The 19,135-nt window shown below is 38.8% G+C and overlaps 1 protein-coding gene and 3 non-coding genes across 4 annotated transcripts in view; 2 read left to right on the top strand and 2 right to left on the bottom strand.

Moving 5' to 3' along the window:
• Positions 1-19,135, bottom strand: part of m1ap (meiosis 1 associated protein) — a 55,760-nt gene that overhangs the window by 14,417 nt on the left and 22,208 nt on the right. The window lies entirely within an intron of this gene.
• On the top strand, positions 15,778-15,849 carry trnaa-cgc (transfer RNA alanine (anticodon CGC)). Its single transcript has one exon. It is a non-coding gene; the product is annotated as a tRNA-Ala (tRNA).
• trnaa-ugc (transfer RNA alanine (anticodon UGC)) lies at positions 16,235-16,306 on the bottom strand. Its single transcript has one exon. It is a non-coding gene; the product is annotated as a tRNA-Ala (tRNA).
• Positions 18,892-18,963, top strand: trnaa-ugc (transfer RNA alanine (anticodon UGC)). Its single transcript has one exon. It is a non-coding gene; the product is annotated as a tRNA-Ala (tRNA).

Raw genomic sequence — 19,135 nt, 5'->3', positions numbered from 1 at the left:
TGAATAAACCTCAATACTACATATGGATGACATCTTTTCAAAATGTGGTACTTAAAGAAAGATTTATGAAGCTCTATTTAAGACACACAATAAAACAGCATCCATACTCACATTTTCATTAACGTTTATAACCTACCTTAGTATGAGAAATTCATATCTAGTTAGGGTGTGGTTTCTCGTCCAAAGTGCCCGTCATGTTGCGCTATGTGTGTTTGTATATGTGCTTTTACATTAGAACAGATCATTTCTATAGAGGGCCCACTGTGTTTTTAAATGATAATAACTGTAGATTCTCTTACAAAAATATACAAAAACACTCCGAATCTAAGTTTAATAAAGGCACAGTTATATCCATTCATCATGTACATCACTGTAATGGTAACTTTGGGCTTTTAATCACTTCTTTGAACTGTTCTTTTCTCCAGGGTGGAATGATTGCACAGCAGACATCTTTAATGGGCACACAACTAATCCACACAGGGTCAAAAGTATACCTACACCTCCACTTCTATTTGGCCAACTGTCCCATAGCAAGTTGCTCTTCAATCAGACGCTTTTGGCCATCAACAAGCATAATTCTTTCTCAACTCATTATTATGGTTTTAAAACTTTGGGTATATACTCACTAACCTGTTCCCAGCAGCTACAGACAGCTGATGTGACTGAAAAAGGTGCTTTAAGCCCATTGCACACTTCCTCCTTGCACCAAATACCAGACAGACAAACAGCCACTTATTTTCCCTGGTAAAGTCCAAAACAAACATTAAAAGTGTCTCTACTTTAGACTCAGCAGCATCCCATAGCAGCTGTATCCCTCTCAGTCTTGTAGTCTCTATGTTTGTTAAATAAGATTGCAATAAGATAGCAGAAACTTGGTTTCTTTAAGATAAGTCGCACATTAGCTGATGAATCTGATGCTGACTTATCAAACGCAGTCAAGTGCAAGATGGCTTCCTTTTACATTAGTGTTCCTCGTTTGTCTCCATTGATCCAATTCTCTGATACCATATCCTCCTGACTCATATATGATTAAATACCAAATAGATGCAACTACATTGCTTCCGATGACATCTTAGAGGTACGTCATTTTTTTTAATGATACACAGAGACACACAGACACACATATATATGCACAAGCAGAAGGAGTCGAATACTTCATCAGATGAAAATGAAATGACTTCAGATTTTGCTGTAATTTCCCACAAGACTGTTTTCAGAAAAGGGCGGGAGGAGAAGTCATTTTGAGTTTGACAAAATGTGTTTTTACAAGATGGAGAAATCTGCCCAAGTGATTTGGCCACCTGCAACTCTGAAAACACCAAAGACATTGGTGTATCTTTACTAATGCACTAATGCAACTATTTCCTTTTGCTTTTGGTCATGTAAGAGATTACTACCCTGCTGACTCTATGTGTGCGCTTCTTCTAAATCTCCATTCCACGTCCAGTAAAACGTCCTTTTACTCTGTGCATTAGGAAGAGCACATCACTGTCATGACCACTGACCAGTGCAACATTAGCTTGTGAGTTATAATTAATGACACTAACGCTCAATTAGAAGAGAAAGCTGAGCTCTTCCATGGAGCCCTGTTTTTACTCCTTCATAGAGATATGGATCAGCATGATGGACACTGTGGCCTGTAATGCCATGAAAGCTTCTGACAGTCATTTTCTAATTCCAGAGAGCTCATGGAAATGGGGATTTTTAAAGTATGCTACATTAGCACATCAATAGTTTTGAATTATGTCTTGTGTATTAAGCTATTTAAATTCCCTTTATACATTTACAACATTTATATACACATTTATATGCAACATTTTAAATTTTATGCATAACATGCCATTTAACTTCACTGAAGAACAGGACACAAATTTCATAACCTGGATCTTAATTTTGTAGGTGTGGTCTATAATTTTCTTAGTCATCTGTTAGATATGGTTATATCACTTAAAGTACATTTCTAAAATTATTATCCCATATTTCCAAACATAGACAATTCTTTGCTTGAAAAAACATGAGATATCATCTTGGAGTCAAGTTGAGAGGTTTTTTTTGTAACTTGATCATTTACCAGCTAATTACCTGAAGTATGTGTGGTTGTTTTTGGTGGTTAAGCCATCTTGGCACATTTTGGGCCCTTTAGTGTAACTGACAGTGATTTAATTTCATGTTCTTTGTTTTATATTTGTTGGAAACATTTTTGTGATTTTGAATGAGCCGCTTATTGTGAGGTATGAAGTGCAGCTTCCAAGATGAACATGCTTTCCTGTTTGGCTACAGCAGTCAATGAGGTGCGTTCAATGTGTCTCTGTTAATTTGAGTTTCCATGTAAGTTTCCAATTATAATTTACAACTGAGGAGTGCAAGGAGGTCCTACTTCTCTGACATCATCACCAAAAACAGTCATAATGCTCGGGTCTTATTTTCTACAGTTGACAGGCTAACAAACCCTCCTGTGTCAGTGGCAGCTGAACTTCATTCGACCATGGCCTGCAATGACTTTGCCAAATTCTTCACAGAAAAAATCCAAAAGATTAGACAAGCAATTAGTACATCAACAGCAGATCCAGGATATGTACTGTGTCCACCAAAAAACTGTTTAAATACCATGAACCAGTTTCACCCTATTAACAGCAAAGACCTGGAGGACATCTTAGGTCAACTGAACTCCTCCTCTTGCTGTTTAGATGTCCTGCCAACAAGTTTTTTCAAAAAGGTCTCAAAGACTTTGGAGTCAGACCTGTTACAGATCGTAAACTTTTCTTTAATATCAGGTGTGTTTCCAGAACCACTAAAAACTGCTGTAATTAAACCTATACTGAAAAAGGACAATCTTGACAAGACACAAATGAATAACTACAGGCCGATCTCAAATCTCCCATTTTTAAGTAAGATCATTGAAAAAGCAGTTTCTCAACAGCTCAATTACTTCTTAACACAGAATAACTGCTATGATGCCTTCCAGTCAGGTTTTAGACAGAACCACAGCACTGAAACCGCTCTGACCAAAGTGTTTAATGACATATGTCTGAATACAGACAGTGGAAAAATGTCAGTCTTAGTTTTACTGGATCTCAGTGCAGCATTTGACACAGTTGACCACAACATATTACTCAAACGACTGGAGAACTGGGCAGGTCTTTCAGGAACTGTACTAAACTGGTTCAAAACATACTTAGAAAACAGGAAATACTTTGTATCAATAGGTAACTTCACATCTGAGCAGACAAGTATCACATGCGGAGTTCCCCAAGGTTCCATCCTGGGACCCCTTCTGTTTAACATTTACATGCTCCCACTGGCACAGATTATAAAGAACAACAAAATAAACTATCACAGCTATGCAGATGACACACAGATATATATCACAATGTCACCAGGAGACCGAGGCCCTGTACAGGCTCTTGGTAAATGCATTGAGGAAATTAATGACTGGCTGTGCCACAATTTTCTCCAGCTAAACAAAAACAAAACTGAAGTAATAGTCTTTGGTGCCAAAGAAAAACGATTACAGGTCACCAGAGAACTTCAATCTATACACCTAAAAACCACAAACCAGGCGAGAAATTTGGGTGTAGTGATGGATGCAGACCTAAACTTAGAAAAACACATTAAGACAATAACAAAATCAGCTTACTATCACCTCAAGAATATTTCAAGGATAAAAGATCTGATGTCTCAACAGGACCTGGAAAAACTAGTCCATGCATTCATCTTCAGTAGGCTTGATTACTGTAACAGCATCTTTACAGGTCTACCTAAAAAATCAGTCAGACAACTACAGCTCATTCAGAACTCTGCTGCTCGAGTTCTCACTAAGACCAAAAAAGTGGACCACATCAGTCCAGCTCTGAGGTCTTTACACTGGCTGCCTGTCTGTCAGAGGATAGACTTTAAAGTTCTGATGCTAGTCTATAAAGCTCTGAATGGTTTAGGACCAAAATACATCAGTGACCTCCTGACCCAGTATGAACCTTCCAGATCTCTCAGGTCATCTGGATCCGGTCTTTTATCAGTTCCCAGAGTCAGAACCAGACACGGAGAAGCTGCATTCAGCTTTTATGCTCCATATATCTGGAACAAACTCCCAGAAAGCCTCAGATCAGCTGAAACACTTAGTTTATTTAAATCCAGGTTGAAGACTCACCTGTTCTCTGCTGCTTTTGAATAAATCACCAAATCCACACTTTTAAGCTTAAATTCCAAAACTTACATTTTAACTACTGATTTTATCTACTGTTTTGTTTGTTTGTTTGTTTGTTTGTTTGCTTGTCTTAATCAATTTTAAATCATGCTTTTTATCTATTTTGTTTTTAATGTCTCTGTAAAGCACTTTGAATCACCTTCTTGTTGAATTGTGCTATATAAATAAATTTGCCTTGCCTTGCCTTGCCTAAAACAGGCATTTATATGTACACTTATATTTGCTGGATTTATCTTGGCATCAGTGTTTTTTGGAAACCTTGTCACACATAATGGTTCAAATCATTTCACTTTCACTGGATATGTGAGACAAGCTAAAAGAGAATTATCGTTTTATGTTTAAGAAACTGATGTTTCTAAATATAATTGCTTTATTTTAATAGTTCTCATGATGAGTGATCCTGTTGCTGAGCTTAGAACAAACCATCTGTAAACAAAGAACTTGTCCGCATGGTGCATGGCGGGAGTAACACTTCAGTACCAACCGAACATCATTTAAATACCACAGGCTATCTGAGTGTTGGTGCTGACCATGTCCCTCATATTATGAGCGCAATGTACCAATCTACTTTGAACTGCTTTTATCTTTAAAGTCGTGCTTTCTGCTTTTTATTTCTTCGTGAACTTCTTCGAGTGGTAACTCCCCACTACTTATGGTTATAAGCGGTTGAAGAAGTTAAATGGACTGGTTCTTACACGGCACTTTTCTACACTACATGAGCACTCAAAGCTCTTTATACAACATATCTCATTTAGACAAGCACTTTTTCCCCCCTATTTTTTCTATTTCTATCTAACATTCACACTCCAGCGAATGCATCAAAAGCAACGCATGGTTCAATATCTTGCCGAAGGATACTTTGGCATGCAGACTGAGCAGCAGTGATTGGTAGATTACCTGCTCTACCTCCTGAGCCACAGCCGCTACTTTTAATAAGTAATAAGCTTTGAATAAGTAATTTCATTCGTTTAACAGTTACATACAAATAACAGTAACATAGTTATCACACAGTTACCTCTATTAATTTGTTTCCTTCAAAATTTTATTAAGTAAGCAATAATCCTAATTTAACTCAAAAGTATGTTTTGTTTGAACTCTTATCAAATTAATATAGAGAGGAGGCATTACAGCTATGAGCAACAACCTGAAATGAACTCTGATAAATGTACATAAACATAAAGGAAGGGTCAATGAACATCTGTCTGTGGAATTTCCCTCTGACATCCTTGTTTCACTTATACAGTGACAGCACCCACTCTGTCCTCTGTCAGTACGTCTGTGTGAGCATTAATGATGAATAGTTCACTGATGCACTTTGAGACTGTGACAAATAGGACATTGATCATGTGGTCTGAAACACGGGCACTCAACAAACCAGCCGCTGTGTGACCCAACTGCCTCACAGACATTTGTGTTAAAGCCATGCGGTCATGGGGGCAATTAAAGAAGACAGACACTTGAAGAGTACAAGAGGATGAGGGGGAAGAACAGCCCTGTTATCTAGCTGTCATCTTAAGAGGAAGAACAAAGGGAGAGAAAAAAGGGAGCGCCAGAACAAGAAATACTACAGAGCTGGTTGAATAATAGGACTATTCATATTTGATGGCTGATTGGGTGTGTTACAGGATTCTGGAGAATTTGTTTCTGCGTATGTGCAAAGTGCAAGTGGATGTAACATGAAAAATATTTGAACAAAACATGCTACATTAATTAACACCAAGAGATACTTAACTCAGATGGAGCTACCACAGAAAAGACAAACTTAGCCTATGAATCTTAGCAGTGAAGTTAGTGTTGAAGCCTGCAATCTTTCCACTGGCAACCAGAGGGAGACTCGTTCGGTTGCAAAAACATCAGACTGCATAGAAGTCTATGAGAAAACACCCCAACTGCTCACTTACTATAAAGTAAATACTTTGACGATATAGGTTTAGTTTGTGTTGAATAAATAACGACAGTGTCATATTCCATGCGGTGGGCTATCTGATGCTGTATTTACCTTAATGCTCAGGACCAGATTTTTTTTTTTTATTATGTCCTGATACATCAAACCTTAGAACTGAAAAGGGGTGCATTTTGTTTTTACCATGAATAAGGTCTCTTAAGAGATTTGTTCCAATCCCAGTTTAACGAATCTGAGAACCAGATTCAAATTGAAACCCAGGATATTATTCACAGCTATGTAAACCAGGGAATGAGTATATGAATGGCATAGAAAACTACAAACTTTGGTTTTATTTCCAAACCAGCCATGGTACACTGAAGATGGCCAATGGATGGAAATAAAGTGACGGCAAAAGATCAACTGCCTCATTTCAAGCAGAATCTGGAAATAGCAGGTGGTTAGTTGGAAGAGAAAGACAGAAAGCCAGAGAGGATGGCAGCTGGGTGACTTCTTTGAAGCACTTGAAAAAGACAAGAGGACAGAGGAGAGGAAGCACTCTGCAGACTGCACTTCATGGAGGCACATACGAGAGAAGAGGGTTAGAGGAAATGAAAGGAAACCAGAAAAGATGATGCACCAAATAATCTCCTTCAAAGCATACTTTTTAGAAGACCTAAAAATGACAACAGCTAATCACAAGTAAAAAAACACTAAAAAGCTCCAGGAATCAAAAAACTGCTTTTGTTTTTTTGTGCATGTGTCAAAATGATGTCACTCTGTCATAGTGTTCCTTGCTGGTTTCGGTGAGATATACCTGACAGTGACTGAGAGAGTGAAAGTGCATGCACAACATTTGCCATAGGGGCTAAAGACTGATGGACCTTGTGGAACCAACAGCATTGACCCCAAATAAGTATAACCACATGAACATTTAGTTTGTGCATCTAACAACATTTTTATATACAAAAGCTGGATAGAGTAGAGCATGTAGAAGACAACAGGAATATTCTCACTACTAAAAACAACTTGATCTCAAACAAAAAGCTGCTATTTGTGTTCTCATATACAATTATGCATAAGAACAACTAGAAAAATCGGCCTGTGTATGTGCTGCACAGTGCTGCAGGGTGTGAGAGAGCTGTGCTTGCCCTTGCACACGAGCTGAGACACATAGATCTCAACTTTGTCCGATGCTGCCCTTTTGTACACACTGCACACAACAGGAAGCTGACCCTTACAGATGCTTTTTCACTACTGGAAATACTTTGTTTGGTTCAGGCGAGGGTGTTCTTTGGATGGAGTGTGCAGGGGGCGGGATATATGACTGCAAATTTTCTGGACAACTCCCTGCTCTATTGTTATATGGATTCCAACTGATATTAAACTGACTCTGTCCATGAGACTTGGAAGGATTATCACTGCTTAATGTCCAATCTGGCACAATTTTTGCTGGGTAATGTCTCAAAAAACTCAGGAGTGAATGTTGGAAACAACCATCTATTAATATTACTGCAAATTAGAAACAAATTGGTCAGGATAAATGTTATTATGTAGATGGTATTTCTGTTTAGGGAATTCTCCAGTTTCTACTCACAAACAGCTTGAGAGACATGTGCAGTGGTAATCTTGTGCGTGCCTGCTGTTGTGACTTGTACAGAAAAATGACCAGGGTGCTCATTCAGACATGAAACCAGCCCGTTTAGATTGCATGAATGCATGTCTGAAAGAGGCTCAGTGACTCCCACACACTTCTGTCCTCAAACCATAGAGGACCATAAGCACATGTGGCTTCATGTGAAAGAAAACAGGCAGAAAAAAATAAAGGGCGACAGAACAGACCTACACAACAGGGTATAGCAAAGAAATGAGAGCAGATGCTAAAAAAAGAAGAAAACAACACGATCCTTTACTTTGCCTTATATTTTTCACCACAATCAGAATTTTAAGTTTGGTTATGCACCCTTCTGCCTCCAGTCCTGATGGAGCTGAAGGCAGAAGACAGATGTGACTGATGGAGCAGGACAGTGACAGACAGTGGCAGGTAGATAGAGGATGGTGTTTGATTGCTGTGAACCACTCTGAGTAACCTCTTCTTATTTTGTTTTTTTCTTTTTCTGCTCACTCTTTTGACATTCTCTTTTCCAACTTTGTGTGAACCCCACAAAGAAAGAAAGAAAGAAAGAAAGGAAGAAAGGAAGAAAGAAAGAAAGGAAGAATGAGGGAAGATAACTGAAACTGCTTCTTTTGGCTGCCAAAATACTGCACGTGTCTGCAAACCACAACTACAGGAAAACCATATGAGACCCCACCCTATGTTCTACCAGAGGCTTCCTTTCATGAATAGAAACTGTAGATTTATTTTCTCAAACAGATGGGGCTAAAATGATTTAAAAAGATCTAGAAGAATGAAGACACAAGTGTTAGGAGAGATTAGATAAATTATTTTTTGTATTTTAGCGTGACCATGATCCTGAGCAACCAGCCAATCTCAGCAAGTTACTAATAGACACCATATACTGGTGTGAACGGTGATACCAGTCTCCATCTGTGAGGCCACCTGCTGCTCTGCTAATACAGTGGTGTGAACTGCCTGACCTTGCTGATGCCTGTGTGTAGTGAAATGAAAAATATGGATTCTGATTTTCAGACAATAAAAAAATGCTTTCTTTCTCCTTCTGTCCTCTGTACGCATTTTAAGACACAATTATCTAAGCATGTGCTTTCTCTCTTGGTGAAAGCTTTGCAATGGTTACAGTGTGTCTGTCTCTCAGGAGGTCTGGGTGGGGTTTCCTTTGGAGGACCTCTGTGCACATTTAGCCACAATGCACTAAACTGAACTAGCTGACTATCATGGAAAATGAACTGAATGGGAGAGACGGGGAGGAACTGAAGAAAAAAGTTTGTGAGGGCGAAAAGACCCTCGGGTGAAAGACTGCAGGTATGTTGAAATAGTAGCTGAGAAGGAAATGGTTCAGTGGAAAGTTGTTTTTACACAGAGCCAACTACACTAAAGTGTAGAAATGGTATTTATTAACACCTCAGAGTTGAGTTGGAGTGAGCTGTATGAGGTTCAAGAAGTGACCCGATCAGAAATACCTTCATTGTTCAGTTTCCTTGTTGAGGTGCTTTGGTGGAAGAAAGAAATTTATACCAAACTCTCACATCTGACTCTGTAGTGCAGCATTAAATAGAACTGAGTGGCATGGTTTGTGCCTCAAGTGGAGTAGTATCTGTAATTTCCCAACCTTTTCTGACTTCTGCATACTGATGCTTCGTAAGGACCCGTCAGCTTCATATTGTGATGCACTGGGTACACTTTCAAGTCAATTTTCATTGTGCTGGGGAGTCTGATGGGTTCTATTCATAGTGTTGGCGTTTTTTCATCTGAAAATCCCTGAAAGTGGTAATGTCTCTCCCAGATCTCCAGTTGGGTGACATCTAAAGACTTGCTCACCTTACACTGCTGCCAGGATGAAAGTTTTCAAAAATATGGACAGCTACATGTATTTTCGATCTGGATGGGTAAATGGAAGGTGAGGAACAAGAAATCGATCATTATTAAGGCAAGGATAGACGCTACATAGCTAGATTAAACAAACTACCACAAGTAAATCTTACATTTTTGTTTATCTGGATATTTACAGTGTGGGGCCAGAAAAGTTCCACTAGTATTAATTTATCACAGTTGACCAAGTATTTTTCCAATGCCAGGTAAAGCATTCCTAGATTAATGCTGCGTTCCAGATACTGGGAATGACATCACTCCTGAATTAGCACGTTCCAGAAAAAGCCAGGAAAAATCAGATTTGTTTTCGTTCTTAACAAGGTAGAGCCATTCAGGCATCACCAGCAATATTTTGCACATAAAAAACACATTAATAGAGATCAGAGCTTGATGACTGCTCTGCAATTGGCTTTTTGATGAGTCAAAAATACACAACAGTGGCAGTACAGATGAAAAAATTTACTACTTTACACTACTTTACATTCAGTGCCGCCATCTTGGATTGGTATATATTGGTCTGCTCTTTACAAGTGGGCTATACATTTCTGATTGGGAACTTCCAGTTGGGAATTTCCATCTTCCGACTTATTGTATAAGTACAATCACTGTACAACCCAGTAATGGCGGCGCAGCCTGCAACTTTTGAGAAATAGAGATATGAACATTACTTTTTTCTAACTCAAACACTAAAAGAAAGACTGTATGTTTTCCTTCATTAGCATACGGATTTGTGCCAGCCAGTGTATGGGACTGTAGCCTAAGGTTTCATTAACATTAAGATCCTAACTTTGCTGTCTCTGCAGAGAACATCTGAAACTTTCTGAATGACCTTTGGATCCCTGGTCACCTTCCTAACCACCTTTATACATAATGACAAAATGACAACAGTGCCCTAGTGTCTGTCAGTGAAGGAATACCAAATTATGTTTGCATAAAAAAAACTAATTCTGGCTACCTGCCGAACTTAAACTCATGTGACCTAACATATGGCATCAGGATGAAGGGACAACAGTCTTCACAACCCCAAATGACCACAGTTAATATAGCCTCATCTCGAAGCATCATTTCTGGCAAAACATCTTCAAGCATTGATTCTGCTAAAGCATCGATAGAAAAGCTCACAGGTTTCTTTTATATTAGTATTAACTTCTTGTACAGAGGAAGCCAACTGAGGGGAGTAGTTGCCTCTGGGGATCGATGAAGTTTCATATTATCATTGTAATGTAATACAAGAAATATGACTCATTGTGAGCCCTGAGGATGAAGTCTTGCCTTACTCTTTTTATAATTCTTGACTGTGGGCCAGCGGATTATAATCCTCCTCGCAAGGGACAAAAATTTTCACAGTTATTATTCTTGCGACTCGAAATGGATTTGTGGGATGTGTGCTGATCCAAGTGCAACTGTGTGGGGTGTGGAAATGGCTTAAGTGTTCTGAAGGAGGCAAATAAGGAGAAGGAAAACACTTCTAAACAAAAAGAGCATTTCTTATCCGAGGTGGCAGCCACAACGATAACAAGGCATACAGCACATACTCCAGGCACTGTAACAGTTAATGTGATTACACAATACAGAACACCCACCACAGTTCGTGAAATGAAGATATGGAACCCAAATTCTTCTAAACAGTTTCCTTGAGGAATGGAGCAGGCAGGTCAGATATTCAATAGGAAAGTATTCCATAAAAATTATGTACCAGATTGTTTTGCTCGGGGTTTGTCGTTTATCCAAGATAGAAAAATGTTTTCCTTACAGCATGTGCAAGGATATCGTAAAGCCTATTACAGCTGCCATCAGTAATATTATCCTGACTCGGATGTCCCAACAGCAGAGATACAGTGTCCATTTTCAAGTATTCTTTCCACATCCTGCAACATATCTATCCAATAGGATTGGATATTTTGGCATGACCAAACACAGTGTATGTAGGTTTCCACTGAAGTCTTTCACTTCAGTGGAAAGTTGATGATTCATCTGGTGCCTTTTATTGTGAGAGATCGATTAATGGTTGTGAGTACCATTCATAGAGAGTTAGGGAATGGTTACAAGCACAGATTTGTAAGATGGTGAAAGATGTACCCTTAGGCCCCCTCAGAGATGGTCTTTCCCCTTGACTCCCTGCTCAAACCAGTATTCCTCCCTGTCCTCCCCATGTGTATATCATCATCATTGAAAGAGTGTCCACTGGTTTGTATGTGTAAATAGACTATGGAGTCCTGGCCTGACGAGTAAGTTCGTGTGTTTTGCCATCCTCTTAGTGTAAAAATGTATTCCCACGTATAAATCATGGGAATCCTCCTGGAACTTAACAGCATATGCCATATTACTCTGTTTTTGCTGGGGGACCTGATCCTTGGGGTGGACCAGTTTTTGGTGCAGAGTGTTTTGGGATTTGAAAGCCACAGAGACACGGGGTTTTACACTAGAATGTTTGTCACATTCAACATATCACATTGATTCAACACATTGTAAAAATGTGACAGTGTGTTTTTGGTTGGGCCAAGGAGAAGCAATTGCTCTGCTACTGATATTGTGCCATTAGTGTTAAAAGCAGTTTTGTTTTAGTAATGAAGTCCCTAACCTTAAGGTATCTGAAGTTTTTTTTAATTTTTTAAACATTACTTTCTGTAAAATTGCTGTAGATAGTTTTTTTTATGCTTGCCACTTCTTTTGTCCTCCACTTGTTCACTTTCTTCAGATTTTTTAAGGACACACCATGATGAGATATGCAACTTTCAGCTAATAACTCTTTGGGAATTACCTCGTTGGTGCAAAAATATTCTTTTATTGCTGTCAAACTGTGTTTTCTTTAGTATTTTTCATAGATGCAACTAACAAAATGGGAAAAAACGATGAGCTTTTGCAACCGACTACTAGTAACAAAGTGCCTAAAGATAAAATTTAAAATTGGTTCTTTGCTAAGTTGTCTGTTTTATGTAGATCCCTGGAGTTAGGTCTCTTTTTTATGTTTGAATGATTTATAGCTCAGTGTTAAGTGGCTTAGAAATTTAAGAAAACATTCCTCTGAAAATGGTCAAGTACAAGGACATATATACATCTTTTTGTAGCATTAATATGCTGATCATTTCATCCTGTCATGCACAAAGTGCATGCTAGTCTGATACGAATTCCCTTGCAGCTTATCTTCCACAGTTATAGACTGAAAGTAGTGTTTTGCTGAAAGGAGTTTAGTTTTAATCTGAGCAGACCCACTTTTTGAAAAATCACAGACGGTTAAGGCAGAGAGGCACAATAAATCTAGGTTAATACATCGTAAATCTATGGTAATACAAGAGAGATAACGTGAAAGAAGATAAAAAGAAAGAAGAAATGTGAAGTATCCCATTTCACAGAAAGCGAGAAGTATGAGGGAGGGGCAAGAGTTAGAGACAAAACTTTCTCCTGCTAAAAAGAACGGGAAAGAGAAAAAGGGAGGTGGTAAGGAGGAGAAAGTAATTAGGTAGTTGGAGAAAGAAGAGAAGAAATGAGGTAAAAAGTCCTATCATCTTTCTGTTACGCTTTGACAGAGCAAGGCAGAAGGGTATGATTAAAAGAAAAGTGAAAATTAACACTGGGAAGGACCACACATGCTTGTAATATATATAAATATGTGCACACATACACACACACAGACTGGAGAAAGGTTCAAAGAAAGACACTCATGAGTCATTTAGACATATTTGCACATAGGACACATAAAAGTGCAAATATAAAAATAAAAAAGCAACAACACAACCTGCAAAAACGGAGACATATAAGCAGAATTACAAACACACACAGTTCTGTGTTCCTTTAGGCCTAAAAACAAGAACTGTCATCTGTCCCCCATAAAAGCTTCTTATTGCTTGTACAAACTGGACAGACAGCAAAAGAAAACAAAAATCTGGAGGGGAAAAGACTGAGCTGCAGCACTGTGGTTTGTGAACAGTGAGAGAGATATGAAAAGGACAGGGGAGTGAGAGATGGTAAGAAAAAGAGAGAGAGGATTAGGGGAGATATAATGGGCTATAATCCTTTTCTATTGAGAGATGGATCCCAGAATCGCTGACAGGGTGTCAGTTTGAAAGAGCTATTTGCCCAAGATATGAGACTGCTTTTAGACTGCTTCTACCTTCAGCTCTGAGGTCTTACGAAAACCCCCCCCAAAAAACCAACAACAACAACCCCAAAACACAAAAGCACAAAGAGACCAATCTATTTAACTTAATGCTTTTTAAATGAATTTTCATTACTATAATCGAACACATACATTAGTAATAGTCATATTAGTGTTTTTAAGAAGGAACTATAGGAAATTCAAACATTGAAACAAAGTCTAATTTATTTTGCTTATGATCAGTAAGCCGTCAACACTATAGATGTAAAATGACATGTATTTATGTGATGATTTGACAAGGTGAAGAAAATTCCCAGCCATGTAACAGACTTTTTAACGCTACAACTCAAGACTCCCTGTACTAACAGGGAGATGGAAACCCCCCCCACACAAAAAACTAAAACAGGTTCACTCGAGACTTGTCTTTTATTTATGTATTTTTTAAATTGTAAATTAGGGCCACATTGCATTATTGTTTTGATTTTTAGAAATGTCTTTTGACCACTACGCAATAAATGTAAGCAATTTTGTTTAACTCATGAATAATAACTCTTTTGTAATTTCTAAGCTGATATCTGACTTCCTGTTTATTAAAATAGTGTCAGTGTGTCTGTCAGTGATGTTACCTTATGTCATCTATATATTACAATAAGAAGCAGTAACAAAAATTAGTGTCTTAACCTTCTGGGACCTAAGCCATCATAGGTGGTACAGTAATGCTAACTCTAATCCTACCCTGGAAAAGTCTGGTGTGAAATGGTTTTCTTACATTTTAGAGAAAGGCAAAAAAATATATTTTTGATGGGTGTCAGTCAAAATGGTTTTTTTCCCTCTGATCTGTGACTGTCAAGACTTGGGAGAACAAAAACAAAAATGACATATTCTGATTGCCTCGGGTTAGAAAAAAAGGTTAGGGTTAGGGTTATCACCTAACATGACAATACCAGGGCTAATGATAAAAAAATATTAGTGACCATTTTCTTAATGAGTTTCTGCTCCTCAGTGGTGAGCTGGTAATGGTCGTACTAATAGTCCCTTTGAGAATGACATGAAAATGATTTATTGAGGAGAATGTGTCTTTTGTATCACTGCAGAGCACACAGACATGAAAGCTGTGTGGGTATACAGTCGTTTGTTCCAGCAGACTGCTTCTACAAAGGTTTGTCAAAGAATGGGTCCTTCTCAGGACCTCAGTTAATTCCAGGGTGGTACTGTGATAGGATGCCACCAGTCCAGCTGTAAAATTTCCTTGTTATGATATTCCACAGTCAGTTAGCGGTAATTTAACAAAGTGCCACAAGATGGTAGGCCACCTGAGGTGCATAGTGCGCATAGGTCGCCAACTTTCTGCAGAGTCAATTACTACAGATCTCCAAACTTCACATGGCCTTCAGATTAGCTCAAGAACAGTGCATAGAGAGCTTTAATGGAATGTGTTTCCATGGCCAAGCAGCTGCATCCAAGCCTTACATCACCAAGTTCATTGCAAGTGTCTGATCCAGTGATGAAAGCCACTGGGCTCTAGAGCAGTGGAGACGTGTTCTTTGAAGTGATGAATCACACTTTTCCATCTGGCAATCGGATAGACAATTCTGGGTTGGGCGGTTGCTTTTGTGGGATTATGGTGTTGGGTTGCTTGTTAGGAGCTGGGCTCAGCCCCTTTGTTCCAGTGAAAAGAACTCTTAATGTTTCAACATACCAAGATGTTTTGGACAATTTCATGCTCCCAGATTAGTGGGAACAGTTTGGGGATGGCTCGTTCCTACTCCAACATGACTGCGTATCAAATGCATAAAGCAAGGCCCATAAAGACATGGACGAATGAATCTGGTGTGGAAAAACTCGACTGGCCTGCACAGAGTCCTGACCTCAACCTTATAGAACACCTTCCGGATGAATTAGAGCTGAGACTGTAAGCCAGGACTTTTAGAAGAACAGTCAAAAAATACAAAATAATTATCACCTGTTAATCTTCAGTTACTGGACATCCAGACTAGTTATTTGTAGTCCAAAGAATAAAAGACCGTCTCACAGCAACCAAAGGCTAAACAGCGGGATAATATTATGGGATCAGGTTGCTGCTGCAAGGGGATGTAGCTCAGTGGTAGAGCGCATGCTTCGCATGTGTGAGGTCCTGGGTTCAATCCCCAGCATCTCCATCTTTCTAATGCTGTAGTGTAGCTTTGGATTGACATACTGTGGTAAACTCATTACTGCTTTGTAGTAATATCGGTCACCAACACAGTATACTGATTGGCACTCCATGCTATAACATGCTAATGTAGTTGGTGTTATCCATTTCTTAATTCTGCATTTTATTAAAAAGAACTGTTGTTAAAAGGTACTTAGGTAGTAACTGCCTTAACCCTTGGGTCTCACAAATTATCGTAATTTATTAGATCTCAGCCTCAGGTCATACTATAAGAAAATCAACTTATATTTGGTAGTTATGATTGACGATTCATCTTGTATTACTTTAACCCCGGTGAATATGAAAACTATATATATTTTGACAGTCTAAAGCCGATTAAAGGATTGAAAAGTTGGAGATGCTGGGGATTGAACCCAGGGCCTCATACATGCAAAGCATGCGCTCTACCACTGAGCTACATCCCCTTCTTGTTGCTTTTGTTATGGCAGCTTTTATGTCAAAGACATTTTGTTTTCTCACATCCTGAGTTTGATTTTTTTTAAGTGAACCCTCCACAAAAATAATAATAAAGTATCAATTTTGAATCTTATTGTCACCACTGTTATATCTAAGGATAGGAATTGATAAGAATTTAGCGATTTTGATTCCATTATCGATATCACTCATTGATTCGATTCCTTATCGATTGTCATTGGGTTCTCATTGGCTCCATTGTGAGTCACCACCTTTGCTAAGCAGAAATAAATAAATTACCAATAATAAATTATAATTTCCTCCCTTAGTTGTGATCAGTGTTGGAGTCTTCACTCAAAAGTCATTATTACACATATTACACATTACATCAAAGTAATGTAGTATGTTTCTTAATTACTCCCAGGAAAAAGTAATTTTTTATACTACTCGATACATTACTTTCATGTTACCCAGGCTACAAGCCCATACACCAACACAAATCCCTAATGAGGACACACATCTATTATGTTTCTCCTAGTACATAGCTGACCACACAAAGCAAAGTTAAAAAACACAAGCACAAAAAACTGATCGCCACAGTGATTCTGCTTTTGAAGCGTGAACAGGTGGGGAGGCTGCAGACAAGCTCATCTGCTTGTTACCTGTTGAAGTTCCGGGTCTGGCTGCTGGGGTCGGCTTTGAATCTGGGTTCTTGGCTAGCTTAGCATTAGCATGCTGTCTTGGCTGATGCAAAGAGCCAAAGTTGTGTTAGCAGCATCCAGGTTGTTTCTATCCTGGATGCAGTTTTGGATGCTAGTGTTTGTTAACAGTCTGAGTGGCCCAGGGAAAGAAGCTGTTAGTGAGTCTGGAGGTGTGGGACCTGATTGACCTGAGGGTAGCGGGTCAAAGGGGTGGTGGGTGGGTTGCAAGGGGTCACCTGTGATGGCCCCTTGTGTACGATTTTTCTTAGACAGGAGGACCTGGCAATGACCTTCAGGTGTGGCAGAGGGCAGAAAATGATTTTTTGGGTGGTGTTAATTACCCTCTGCACAGCCTTCCTGTTCTTAGTTGTGGCCCCTGCATACCAAACAACCAGGAAGTGGGAGAGCACGCTCTCCACTGAGGAGCAGCGACTGGTCCAAGTTGTTCTTCCTCAGGTCACGGAGGAAGTGCAGCCGCTGCTGGGCCTTCTTTACGAGGGCATTGTTTTTTTTTGTTTTTTTACATATATATATTTCTCTATAATACTTAATATACATAAAATAATGAATTTCAGTTTTTTTCATTAAAAAATGAAGATAACAAAAACAACAAAAAACAATAACAGCATAATAAAAACAAATAAGTCAAGGGTTAAAATTCTGAAGCATCTGAACAGTTATAATCAGGAATAAAGGTTGTATAAACTCATAAAATAATGTTCATTTATACAATTTTGACATTTTTTCCCTCACTGACACCATAACTATATATTTTAAACTGAGAAGGGTTGACATAGGGTTATGTGCTTCTTGCTGAACCTGGGTGCAGGCCTTGGAGTCTGTGTGAGAAAATAGGTTTTCCTCCAAGCTACAATGGAGAAGCAATAAAGAGGCTTATTGATGTGAGACTAATGTATGGAGGGATGGAGGATAGATCAATGACGGGATAATACACAACCTCCACAATCCATAACAAACACACTGTGGATGGTGTTTTAGTTGAATAAAGACTGTCACTTGAAAGCTGGATTTTGGGGCTAAATGTGGGTGAAATGGTTGTTTTGTCACTTTGAGAAGCATTTGAAAATTCTATATTTGAATAAGATAAATGCCCTGACAAAGCTCAGAAGTGATGTGCAAAGGACTAAAACTGTTTGAATGAGTATTTTGTCAAAATATGACGATTAGAAAAGCATTTTGCCAGCCATTTGAAAGGGATTTTCAGAGAAGCTCAAGAAGCCTGCGTCATATGGATTTTCATAAGACCGAACTCTATTATCAGGCAAATTGTAAATGAGAAAAGATGTTAAAATCTGACACACACACAAGCACAGTTTGGCATACTGATTTAAATGACTAGTGTAAAAGCAACACAAAAGTTGTGTGCAGTCACATAAACAAAACAGCTACACAATATTTGTGTGAATGCATTACCTTTACATAGAGCATTTATCAGCCACAGTTCTTAGCTGAGAAATAAAAGTGGAGGTTAAAAAGTTCAAAAAAACAGGCTACAAAAATAAAGTACTGCTTTTATGGTTAAAACACAGCTATTCCCTGGTATGTGCTAATTTACAACTTTGGCATCCAATAAAAAGTGTAGAGTGGAGGTGAAGGAGGAGTGCTTGTGTCAGTGGTTATCTAGTATCTTTCAAAACAATTTTCAGCTCCACACTTCACCTTCTTCGCTGAAAGCACAGTGCCTCTCAGTGCTGCCAACTTGGTGGTAACTAGCGTGGTGAACACAGACAAGTGTGCCTGAAAAAATTTAGGCCAGTTACTGCACAAGTGAGTATCGTGGCTACTGGAAAATAGCTTGTCAAATGCTTTTGCAACTTTTCTGTAAGCTAAAAAGTGAAGCTCAGGACAAAGAGACACTGACTCTATGTGCAGTTGGGGATGTAGCTCAGTGGTAGAGCGCATGCTTTGCATGTATGAGGTCCTGGGTTCGGTCCCCAGCATCTCCAACCTCATTGCTTTTTAAGGTGAGCAGAGGAGCTTGGTATTGATAAAACAAATGAGGATAAATCACATGGCAGCAGCTTATTGCAGGCAGACATGCTCAAGAAAACTTACTGAAGTTCAAACTGAGTATCAGAATGGGGAAGAAAATGTTGATTTTGAATGTGGTATGGTTGT

Source organism: Oreochromis niloticus, linkage group LG3 (genome assembly GCF_001858045.2).
Source record: "Oreochromis niloticus isolate F11D_XX linkage group LG3, O_niloticus_UMD_NMBU, whole genome shotgun sequence".
NCBI lineage: Eukaryota > Metazoa > Chordata > Actinopteri > Cichliformes > Cichlidae > Oreochromis > Oreochromis niloticus.
This window is presented reverse-complemented; position numbering and strand designations above follow the sequence as displayed.